An 11424-nucleotide genomic window follows, 5' to 3' on the forward strand; every position below is an offset into this window, starting at 1 on the left:
GCTTGTAGACATGGTGTCTGTTTAGGTCTGCTTGTAGACATGGTTTAGGTCTGCTTGTAGACATGGTTTAGGTCTGCTTGTAGACATGGTTTAGGTCTGCTTGTTGTAGACATGGTTTAGGTCTGTCACTTTATGTTTGTAGACATGGTTTGTAGTCAACAGTTATTTTTTTAATAAACTATTTCCTCTGTGGCTAAATGATGATTTATTGAACATTGAGAGTGGGCTCCTGTGGTTGATGCAGGTAAAATATAAATTATACATTTATATCTTTTTCCTGGGCCCATTTGTCCTCCCCCAACTTATAGTACATAAATAATATGCAAACTGAGGCTTATTTTATGTAAAATATAAATATACATTTATATTTTTTTCCTTTTGTTTTCCAAATCACTGCAGTGTGCCATGACAATCCTGTGTGTCGAGTTTGTGTACTCAAAGTTACTGGGCCCAGGGGCTTCAGCCCCAGTAAGCCCCTGCATCAATCCGCCCCTGCCTATGGCTCATGGTTGGCTGTAACTCTGTATGTGCTTGGGCCTGGGCTGTCGGAGGGAAGGGGGGGGGGGCCGACTGAGAGGGGGAGAGAGAGAGAGAGAGAGAGAGAGAGAGAGAGAGAGAGAGAGAGAGAGAGAGAGAGAGAGAGAGAGAGAGAGAGAGAGATGAGGGAGGTAATGTGGAAGCAGCCCCAGACCTAAATTACACTGCGGCATGGTCCCTCTCAAAGCCGACATCTGGGATTGGCCCTGACAACTGGATGCCGAGCTGCTCTAATTTAGGCAACTTTGTTTCTAACCCTATAATAGAGTCAGTATAGGACCGCAGGGCTGCCACGGCGGAGGGCAGGAGGAGACTAGCAACTTCTAGCAAAGTAAAAACAGTAATTTTACTCAGGCTACAGGGCTCTCCTTCTAAAGAGGATATGCACATGTTGTTGTGTTCTTTCTTCTGTTTTCATTGTCTGTTTAATCTGAGGATGAAGGCCTACCACTGTTCTGCACTATTGGTAGGGACAGAAGAGGAAGTCCTTTATTCTGGGTTTTATTTAGAAACTGTGAGTGTTTGTCTGTTTTCTGAATCAAGGGGAAACCCAACTGTCACCTAGAATATCAAAAAAGAAAAGACAAGAAACGTTAGATTGACATTCATCTTCTTTGTTTGAGCAAAGCAGGCTTGTGTAGAGCAGGTATGGCTAGGATGTAACAAAATGGTAACCTGTAATTATACTGGGAGCAGCTTCGGCCTGGGCCAGCCCACTCTGCTCAGAGTCGGGGTGTTCACAATCACAATGTTCTGCTATGTTGCTGAGGATTTCACAGGTCTGAAAGTACAGGAGAAATGTATGAAATGTGAAATGTACCTATCTTGATCTTCAAAAAGTCTATATGGAGACCACATTGCTTTTAACAATCCAGTCCTGTTGGGTCTGTGAGGGACAAGGCAGGAAGGTAGTCCCCTGTGGATGTGAGTCTGGCCCCTGGCTAAGCATCCCTTCCCCACTGGGAAAACTAAACATACCTTCACTGCTGAATCCCTTCTCATTCCACAATGTGATGGTGGTATAGTGGTGAGCATAGCTCCCTTTCAAGCAGTGAGCAGTTCACCTGAGTTTGCTTCTTCGCCATTGTGGTCTAAAGGCTTCTACACCTGCATTGCTTGCTGTTTGGGGTTTTAGGCTGGGTTTCTGTACAGCACTTTGAGATATCAGCTGATGTAAGAAGGACTATATAAATACAATTTGATTGATTGATTGATTATAGTACATAAATAATATGCAAACTGAGGCTTAAGAATTGTTTTCCAAATCACTGCAGTTTGCCATGACAATCCTGTGTGTTGGGTTTGTGTACTCAAGGCAACGTTTATTTGTGTCGTGTGTGTGTGTGTGTGTGTGTGTGTGTGTGACGTGTGCATTCTTGTGTGATTATGTGTGTGTGACGTGTGCATTCTTGTGTGATTATGAGAGAGGGAGAGAGGGAGGGAGAGAGGGAGGGAGGGAGGGAGGGAGGGAGGGAGGGAGGGAGGGAGGGAGGGAGGGAGGGAGGGGAGGAGAGGGAGGGAGGGAGATGTTAAGTATATTGTATGTTAGTGTAGAGCGGGGTTTTCCAAACTATGGTGATTATGGTTTGACTCAGAATTTTAACTTTAAATGTATGTCGAATAAAAAAAACATTGATTTCAAAGTTTGACAAACTATACAACTCTATGCACCACAAAAACACATGTACTGGAACAACTGTGCAGATGCAACTTTTGGTAACAGAATTACAGTAAAATCTCCCTTCGTTTTTTATGTGACCACACTTTCCAAAAACTCTGTTAAATATCTGCTCCTAATTAGGATTCAACTATGACTGCAGAGAGAACGGGGTGTCAGCTATGACTGCAGAGAGAACAGGGTGTCAGCTATGACTGCAGAGAGAACAGGGTGTCAGCTATGACTGCAGAGAGAACAGGGTGTCAGCTATGACTGCAGAGAGAACGGGGTGTCAGCTATGACTGCAGAGAGAACGGGGTGTCAGCTATGACTGCAGAGAGAACGGGGTGTCAGCTATGACTGCAGAAAGAATGGGGTGTCAGCTATGACTGCAGGAAGAACAGGGTGTCAGCTATGACTGCAGAGAGAATGGGGTGTCAGCTATGACTGCAGAGAGAACGGGGTGTCAGCTATGACTGCAGAAAGAACGGGGTGTCAGCTATGACTGCAGAAAGAACAGGGTGTCAGCTATGACTGCAGAAAGAACGGGGTGTCAGCTATGACTGCAGAGAGAACGGGGTGTCAGCTATGACTGCAGAAAGAACGGGGTGTCAGCTATGACTGCAGAAAGAACAGGGTGTCAGCTATGACTGCAGAAAGAACGGGGTGTCAGCTATGACTGACTGCAGGAAGGGGTGTCAGCTATGACTGCAGAGAACGGGGTGTCAGCTATGACTGCAGAAAGAACGGGGTGTCAGCTATGACTGCAGGGTGTCAGCTATGACTGCAGAGAGAACGGGGTGTCAGCTATGACTGCAGGAAGAACGGGGTGTCAGCTATGACTGCAGAGAGAACGGGTGTCAGCTATGACTGCAGAGAGAACAAGGGTGTCAGCTATGACTGCAGAAAGAACAGGGTGTCAGCTATGACTGCAGAGAGAACAGCTATGACTGGGTGTCAGCTATGACTGCAGAGAGAACAGGGTGTCAGCTATGACAGAAAGAACAGGGTGTCATGACAGAGAGAACAGGGTGTCAGCTATGACTGCAGAGAGAACTGCAGGGGTGTCAGCTATGACTGCAGAGAGAATGGGGTGTCAGCTATGACTGCAGAGAAGAACAGGGTGTCAGCTATGACTGCAGAAAGAACGGGTGTCAGCTATGACTGCAGAAAGAACGGGGTGTCAGCTATGACTGTAGAAAGAACGGGGTGTCAGCTATGACTGCAGAAAGAACGGGGTGTCAGCTATGACTGCAGAAATAACGGGGTGTCAGCTATGACTGCAGAAAGAACGGGGTGTCAGCTATGACTACAGAAAGAACGGGGTGTCAGCTATGACTGCAGAAAGAACGGGGTGTCAGCTATGACTGCAGAAAGAACGGGGTGTCAGCTATGACTGCAGAAAGAACGGGGTGTCAGGTATGACTGCAGAGAGAACGGGGTGTCAGCTATGACTGCAGAAAGAACGGGTGTCAGCTATGACTGCACGGGTGTCAGCTATGACTGCAGAAAGAACGGGGTGTCAGCTATGACTGCAGAAAGAACAGGGTGTCAGCTATGACTGCAGAAAGAACGGGGTGTCAGCTATGACTGCAGAAAGAACAGGGTGTCAGCTATGACTGCAGAAAGAACAGGGTGTCAGCTATGACTGCAGAAAGAACAGGGTGTCAGCTATGACTGCAGAAAGAACAGGGTGTCAGCTATGACTGCAGAGAGAACGGGGTGTCAGCTATGACTGCAGAAAGAACAGGGTGTCAGCTATGACTGCAGTCAGCTAACTGTAGAAAGAACAGGGTGTCAGCTATGACTGCAGGAAGAACAGGGTGTCAGCTATGACTGCAGAAAGAACAGGGGGTGTCAGCTATGACTGCAGAAAGAACAGGGTGTCAGCTATGACTGCAGGGTGTCAGCTATGACTGCAGAGAGAACGGGGTGTCAGCTATGACTGCAGAAAGAACGGGGTGTCAGCTATGACTGCAGAAAGAACAGGGTGTCAGCTATGACTGCAGAAAGAACAGGGTGTCAGCTATGACTGCAGAAAGAACAGGGTGTCAGCTATGACTGCAGAAAGAACAGGGTGTCAGCTATGACTGCAGAAAGAACAGGGTGTCAGCTATGACTGCAGAAAGAACAGGGTGTCAGCTATGACTGCAGAAAGAACGGGGTGTCAGCTATGACTGCAGAGAGAACGGGGTGTCAGCTATGACAGCAGAAAGAACAGGGTGTCAGCTATGACAGCAGAGAGAACAGGGTGTCAGCTAAAACATGACACCTTGGCTTTGTTTATTTAACTACGGAAGGTGAAGTGGATTTATATCCGGTAACAGAATTGCATCATGGGTCCCTGATGTGTACTACACAGAAATACATAATGATGGATATGAATGTCATTCTCCTCACGGTGATGGATCTTGCAGAGATTCAATTCCCCCTCAACTCCTACAGATTTGAACAACAACCCACTCAATAGTGCTGTTTGAATGCAAACCATGTCGCTGGGTTTTCAATTTTCGTGTGTAAAATCTCCTTCGGCGATCAGTGAAAATTAAAAGCATCTGCGTTGGCGGGAATCGAACCCGGGTCAACTGCTTGGAAGGCAGCTATGCTCACCACTATACCACCAACGCAAGTGAAGAAAAGGAATTCAAAAATTGTAATATATTTAATATTTAATAATGCCATTTAGCAGGGAACTTACAGTCAGGTTTGGGTGTCAACCCACTATTTCAAGAATAACTGAGCTACAGAAGGTTTGTGTCAAGTATTTCAAGAATCGCTCTCGCTTGGATATTGGACTATCTTTCATGGTGAAATGTATTGAGTCCACCACACACTGAGATGGAGGAACAAAACACTCCACACTGAGATGGAGGAATAAAACACTCCACACTGAGATGGAGAACAAAACACTCCACACTGAGATGGAGACTGAGATGGAGGAACAAAACACTCCACACTGAGATGGAGTAACAAAACACTCCACACTGAGATGGAGGAACAAAACACTCCACACAAAACACTCCACACTGAGATGGAGGAACAAAACACTCCACACTGAGATGGAGGAAAAAACACACTGAGATCAAAACACACTGAGATGGAGGAACAAAACACTCCACACTGAGATGGAGGAACAAAACACTGAGATGGAGGAACAAAACACTCCACACTGAGATGGAGGAACAAAACACTCCACACTGAGATGGAGGAACACACTGGAGGAACAAAACACTCCACACTGAGATGGAGGAACAAAACACTCCACACTGAGATGGAGGAACAAAACACTCCACACTGAGATGGAGGAACAAAACACTCCACACTGAGATGGAGGAACAAAACACTCCACACTGAGATGGAGGAAACAAAACACTCCACACTGAGATGGAGGACTCCACTGAGATGGAGTAATAAAAACACTGAGATGGAGGAACAAAACACACTGAGATGGAGGAACAAAACACTCCACTGAGATGGAGGAACAAAACACTCCACACTGAGATGGAGGAACAAAACACTCACACTGAGATGGAGGAACAAAACACTCCACACTGAGATGGAGGAACAAAACACTCCACACTGAGATGGAGGAACAAAACACTCCACACTGAGATGGAGGAACAAAACACTCCAACTGAAAACACTCCACACTGAGATGGAGGAACAAAACACTCCACACTGAGATGGAGGAACAAAACACTCCACACTGAGATGGAGGAACAAAACACTCCACACTGAGATGGAGGAACAAAAACACTCCCACTGAGACTGAGATGGAGGAACAAAACACTCCACACTGAGATGAGATGAGATGGGAACAAAACACTCCACACTGAGATGGAGGAACAAAACACTCCACACTGAGAGATGGAGGAACAAAACACTCCACACTGAGATGGAGGAACAAAACACTCCACACTGAGATGGAGGAACAAAACACTCCACACTGAGATGGAGGAACAAAACACTCCACACTGAGATGGAGGAACAAAACACTCCACACTGAGATGGAGGAACAAAACACTCCACACTGAGATGGAGGAACAAAACACTCCACACTGAGATGGAGGAACAAAACACTCCACACTGAGATGGAGGAACAAAACACTCCACAGACTGAGATGGAGGAACAAAACACTCCACACTGAGATGGAGATGGAGGAACAAAAAACACTCAAAACACACTGAGATGGAGTAACAAAACACTCACACTGAGATGGAACAAAACACTCCACACTGAGATGGAGGAACAAAACACTCCACACTGAGATGGAGTAATAAAAAACACTCTCCACACTGAGATGGAGGAACAAAACACTCCACACTGAGATGGAGGAACAAAACACTCCACACTGAGATGAGAGAGAACAAAACACTCCACACTGAGATGGAGGAACAAAACACACTGAGATGGAGGTCCAACAAAACACTCCACACTGAGATGGAGGAACAAAACACTCCACACTGAGATGGAGGAACAAAACACTCCACACTGAGATGGAGGAACAAAACACTCCACACTGAGATGGAGGAACTGAGATGGAAACAAAACTCCACACTGAGATGGAGGAACAAAACACTCCACACTGAGATGGAGGAACAAAACACTCCACACTGAGATGGAGGAACAAAACACTCCACACTGAGATGGAGGAACAAAACACTCCACACTGAGATGGAGGAACAAAACACTCCACACTGAGATGGAGGAACAAAACACTCCACACTGAGATGGAGGAACAAAACACTCCACACTGAGATGGAGGAACAAAACACTCCACACTGAGATGGAGGAACAAAACACTCCACACTGAGATGGAGGAACAAAACACTCCACACTGAGATGGAGGAACAAAACATTAAACTGTGGTCCTGCCTGAAGCTCAGTTGGTAGGTCATGGTGCTTGCAAAATGTGGGTAGTTTGCTTGATTCCCGGGACCACCCATATGTAAAAAGTGTGCCCTCATTACTGTAAGTCGCTTTGGATACAAGTGTCTACAAAATGACATATTTATTATTATAGATGATAAACATTTGAATCTGTATTCAATGTGAGAAGAACAGTAAGGTTAAATATTCTTCTTGTCTTGTTGTCTTCCGTCTCTGACCACCAATCTGAAACAACTTGATTGCTGTTAAGAATATTGCTGCTACCCATCCGATGTGAGCTGAGGCCACAGCTGCGTCCAGCAAGGCACAACGTTGTGGAACTTTCATGTAAAAGAAGATGTAGAACCAACATGTCTCAGACTTAGAGAACACGGGATCATGCAGTTTAAGTGCACAACCAGCTGGGGGCACTGTTAGCACAGAACTTCAGGCTTGATTCAATCCGATCTGCTTTAGCCGACATCAGCACAGCGGTTGTTGAGGCGGTGCCGGAGGTGGAACGGCATTAGAGCTGTCAAATCCACAAGTGTATCCTGGCATTATACCTAAAGCGGAAATTGCCATTGGCTGCACAGAGTCGCATTAAGATAAATCTCATGCAGCCGTGTTTACAAGTTCGAAACACCGGAATGTGAGATGTAATCTACACCTGGGGGTTAGGCTGATACAAATCCTCATTCATTTGTTTAATACATTCCTACACTTTCTCGTTCACAACTTGTGGTGGGTGTGGCTTCATGACAATGATCACAAGAGCTGCTGCTCACCGATTTGACTGTTCCACTTGCCAACACATCAGCTATGTGGTGTCGGCTATCGCCGAATGATCTGATTTAATCTTAGTGTTTTTAATAAAAGGTTAAGGCAATGTTTTTAAAAGTACAGTTACATTGTTACTGCACAGGTTTAAGCAGAACATTCTATAAAGTGTTAAACAGTTGTTCATATTTAACTTGCAATAATCTCACATCAGGGATATCATGTAAATCAATGTTTCCCAAACTTTTTATAGTCCTCAAACATTCAACCTCCAGCTCCCCCTCTAGCACCAGGGTCAGCACACTCCAGCTGTGTACCCTCTCTAGCACCAGGGTCAGCACACTCCAGCTGTGTACCCCCTCTAGCACCAGGGTCAGCACACTCCAGCTGTGTACCCCCTCTAGCACCAGGGTCAGCGCACTCCAGCTGTGTACCCCCTCTAGCACCAGGGTCAGCACACTCCAGCTGTGTACCCCCTCTAGCACCAGGGTCAGCACACTCCAGCTGTGTACCCCCTCTAGCACCAGGGTCAGCACACTCCAGCTGTGTACCCCTCTAGCACCAGGGTCAGCACACTCCAGCTGTGTACCCCCTCTAGCACCAGGGTCAGCACACTCCAGCTGTGTACCCCCTCTAGCACCAGGGTCAGCACACTCCAGCTGTGTACCCCCTCTAGCACCAGGGTCAGCACACTCCAGCTGTGTACCCCCTCTAGCACCAGGGTCAGCACACTCCAGCTGTGTACCCCTCTAGCCCAGGGTCAGCACACTCCAGCTGTGTACCCCCTCTAGCACCAGGGTCAGCACACTCCAGCTGCACCAGGGTACTCCAGCCCCTCTAGCACCAGGGTCAGCGCACTCCAGCTGTGTACCCCCTCTAGCACCAGGGTCAGCGCACTCCAGCTGTGTACCCCCTCTAGCACCAGGGTCAGCGCACTCCAGCTGTGTACCCCCTCTAGCACCAGGGTCAGCACACTCCAGCTGTGTACCCCTCTAGCACCAGGGTCAGCACACTCCAGCTGTGTACCCCCTCTAGCACCAGGGTCAGCAGCACACTCCAGCTGTGTACCCCCTCTAGCACCAGGGTCAGCACACTCCAGCTGTGTACCCCCTCTAGCACCAGGGTCAGCACACTCCAGCTGTGTACCCCCTCTAGCACCAGGGTCAGCACACTCCAGCTGTGTACCCCCTCTAGCACCAGGGTCAGCGCACTCCAGCTGTGTACCCCCTCTAGCACCAGGGTCAGCACACTCCAGCTGTGTACCCCCTCTAGCACCAGGGTCAGCACACTCTCAAATGTTGTTTTTTTCCCATCATTGTAAGCCTGCCACACACACACACACACTATACAATACATTTATTAAACATAAGAATGAGTGTGAGTTTTTGCCACAACCCGACTCGTAAGAAGAGTTCTTATAGGACCAGGGCACCAATAATAATATAATGATAGTAATACATCATGTTGCTCTTTATTTAACCACCTTACATATAAAACCTTATTTGTTCATCGAAAACTGTGATTAACTCACCACAGGTTAATAAGGTTGTGCTTGAAAGAGGCACATAACTCTGCAATGTTGGGTTGTATTAGAGAGAGTCTCAGTCTTAAATCATTTTCCACACACAGTCTGTGGCTGTATTTAGTTTTCATGCTAGTGAGAGCCGAGAATCCACTCTCACATAGGTACGTGGTTGCAAAAGGCTTCAGTGTCTTAACAGCGTGATTTGCCAAGGCAGGATATTCTGAGCCCAATCCAGAAATCTGGCAGTGGCTTCTGATGAAATTCAATTTTCACAGAACCGCTTGTGGCAATTTCGTTGAGGCTCTCTTGTTCAGATATCGGTAAGTAGACTGGAGGCAGGGCATGAAAGTGGTAACGAATCCAGTTGTTTGTGTCATCCGTTTCGGGGAAGTACCTGCGTAATTGCGTATCCAACTCACTCTGGTGCTTTGACATTGTCCGTAAGCTTGAGTTCATTTGCACACAAAAAATCAAACAATGATGGAAAGACCTGTGTGTTGTCCTTGTTAATGGTGACAGAGAAGAGCTCCAACTTGTTAATCATAGCCTCAATTTGGTCCCGCACATTGAATATAGTTGCGGCGAGTCCCTGTACTATTGATTCAGATCCTTCAGGCGAGAAAAAACATCATCCAGAAAGGCCAGTCGTGTGAGGAACTCATCATCATGCAAGCGGCCAGACAAGTAACAATGATGGTCAGTATAAAGAAACCTTTAAGCTTGTCTCTCAATTCAAAATAACGTGTCAATACTTTGCCCCTTGATAACCAGCGCTCTTCTGTATGTTGTAAAAGTGTTACATGGTCGCTGCCTTTATCATTGCATAGTGCAGAAAATACACAAGAGTTCAGGGGCCTTGCTTTAACAAACTTAACCATTTTCACTGTAGTGTCCAAAACGTCTTTCAAGCTATCAGGCATTCCCTTGGCAGCAAGAGCCTCTCGGTGGATGCTGCAGAGTACCCAAGTGGCATCGGGAGCAACTGCTTACACGCGCATTACCACTCCGCTATGGCTTTTGCGCCATCTGTACAGATACCAACATGAGCAGCAGCTACGTTTGGCTACATACATAAGTGGAATTCCCGCGAGAGAGTAACGGTTCATTTGATTGGAAGGTAATTGTTTTTATAGGCTACCTGTTGTTATTTCGCAGCACACTAGATGGTTTCATTTGATTTCTGACAGTGAAACGAGGCCACTCAGGCGTGAAAAAATACTCATTCAAAAGTATGTCCCCTTTGGAAAATATAAATGGACTATTTGAAAATGTGAAGAAAAAAATATCTATTAAAAAAATACAGTTGAAGTGGGAAGTTTACATACACCTCAGCTAGATACATTTAAACTCAGTTTTTCACAATTCCTGACATTTAATCCTAGTAAAAATTCCTTGTTTTAGCTCATTTAGGATCACCACTTTATTTTAAGAATGTGAAATGTCAGAATAATAGTAGAGAGAATTATTTATTTCAGCTTGTATTTCTTTCATCACATTCCCTGTGGTTCAGAAGTTTACATACACTCAATTAGTATTTGGTAGCATTGCCTTTAAATTGTTTAACTTGGGTCAAACATTTGGGTAGCCTTCCATAAGCTTCCCACAATAAGTTGGGTGAATTTTGGCCCATTCCTGCTGATAGAGTTGGTGTAACTGAGTCAGGTTTGTAGGCCTCCTTGCTCGCACACACTTTTTCAGTTCTGCCCACAAATGTTCTATAGGACTGAGGTTAGGGCTTTGTGATGGCCAATACACTGACTTTGTTGTCCTTAAGCCATTTTGCCACAACTTTGGAAGTATGCTTGGGGTCATTGTCCATTTGTAAGCCATTTGCAACCAATCTTTAACTTCCTGACTGATTTCTTAAGATGTTGCTTCAATATATCCACACCATTTTCCTACCTCCTGATGCCATCTATTTTGTGTAGTGCACCAGTCCCTCCTGCAGAAAAGCACCCCCACAACATGATGTGCCACCCCCGTGCTTCACGGTTGGGATGGTGTTCTTCGGCTTGCAAGCATCCCCCTTTTTCCTCCAAACATAACGATGGTCAT

The 11424-nt window shown here is 46.1% G+C and overlaps 1 non-coding gene across 1 annotated transcript; it reads right to left on the reverse strand.

The window, feature by feature from the left end:
• Window positions 1-4749: 4749 nt before the first annotated feature.
• Window positions 4750-4822, reverse strand: trnag-ucc (transfer RNA glycine (anticodon UCC)). Its single transcript has one exon. It is a non-coding gene; the product is annotated as a tRNA-Gly (tRNA).
• Between the last annotated feature and the right edge of the window lie 6602 nt (window positions 4823-11424).

Source organism: Oncorhynchus keta, unplaced genomic scaffold (assembly GCF_023373465.1).
Source record: "Oncorhynchus keta strain PuntledgeMale-10-30-2019 unplaced genomic scaffold, Oket_V2 Un_contig_4469_pilon_pilon, whole genome shotgun sequence".
Taxonomy (NCBI): Eukaryota; Metazoa; Chordata; class Actinopteri; order Salmoniformes; family Salmonidae; genus Oncorhynchus; species Oncorhynchus keta.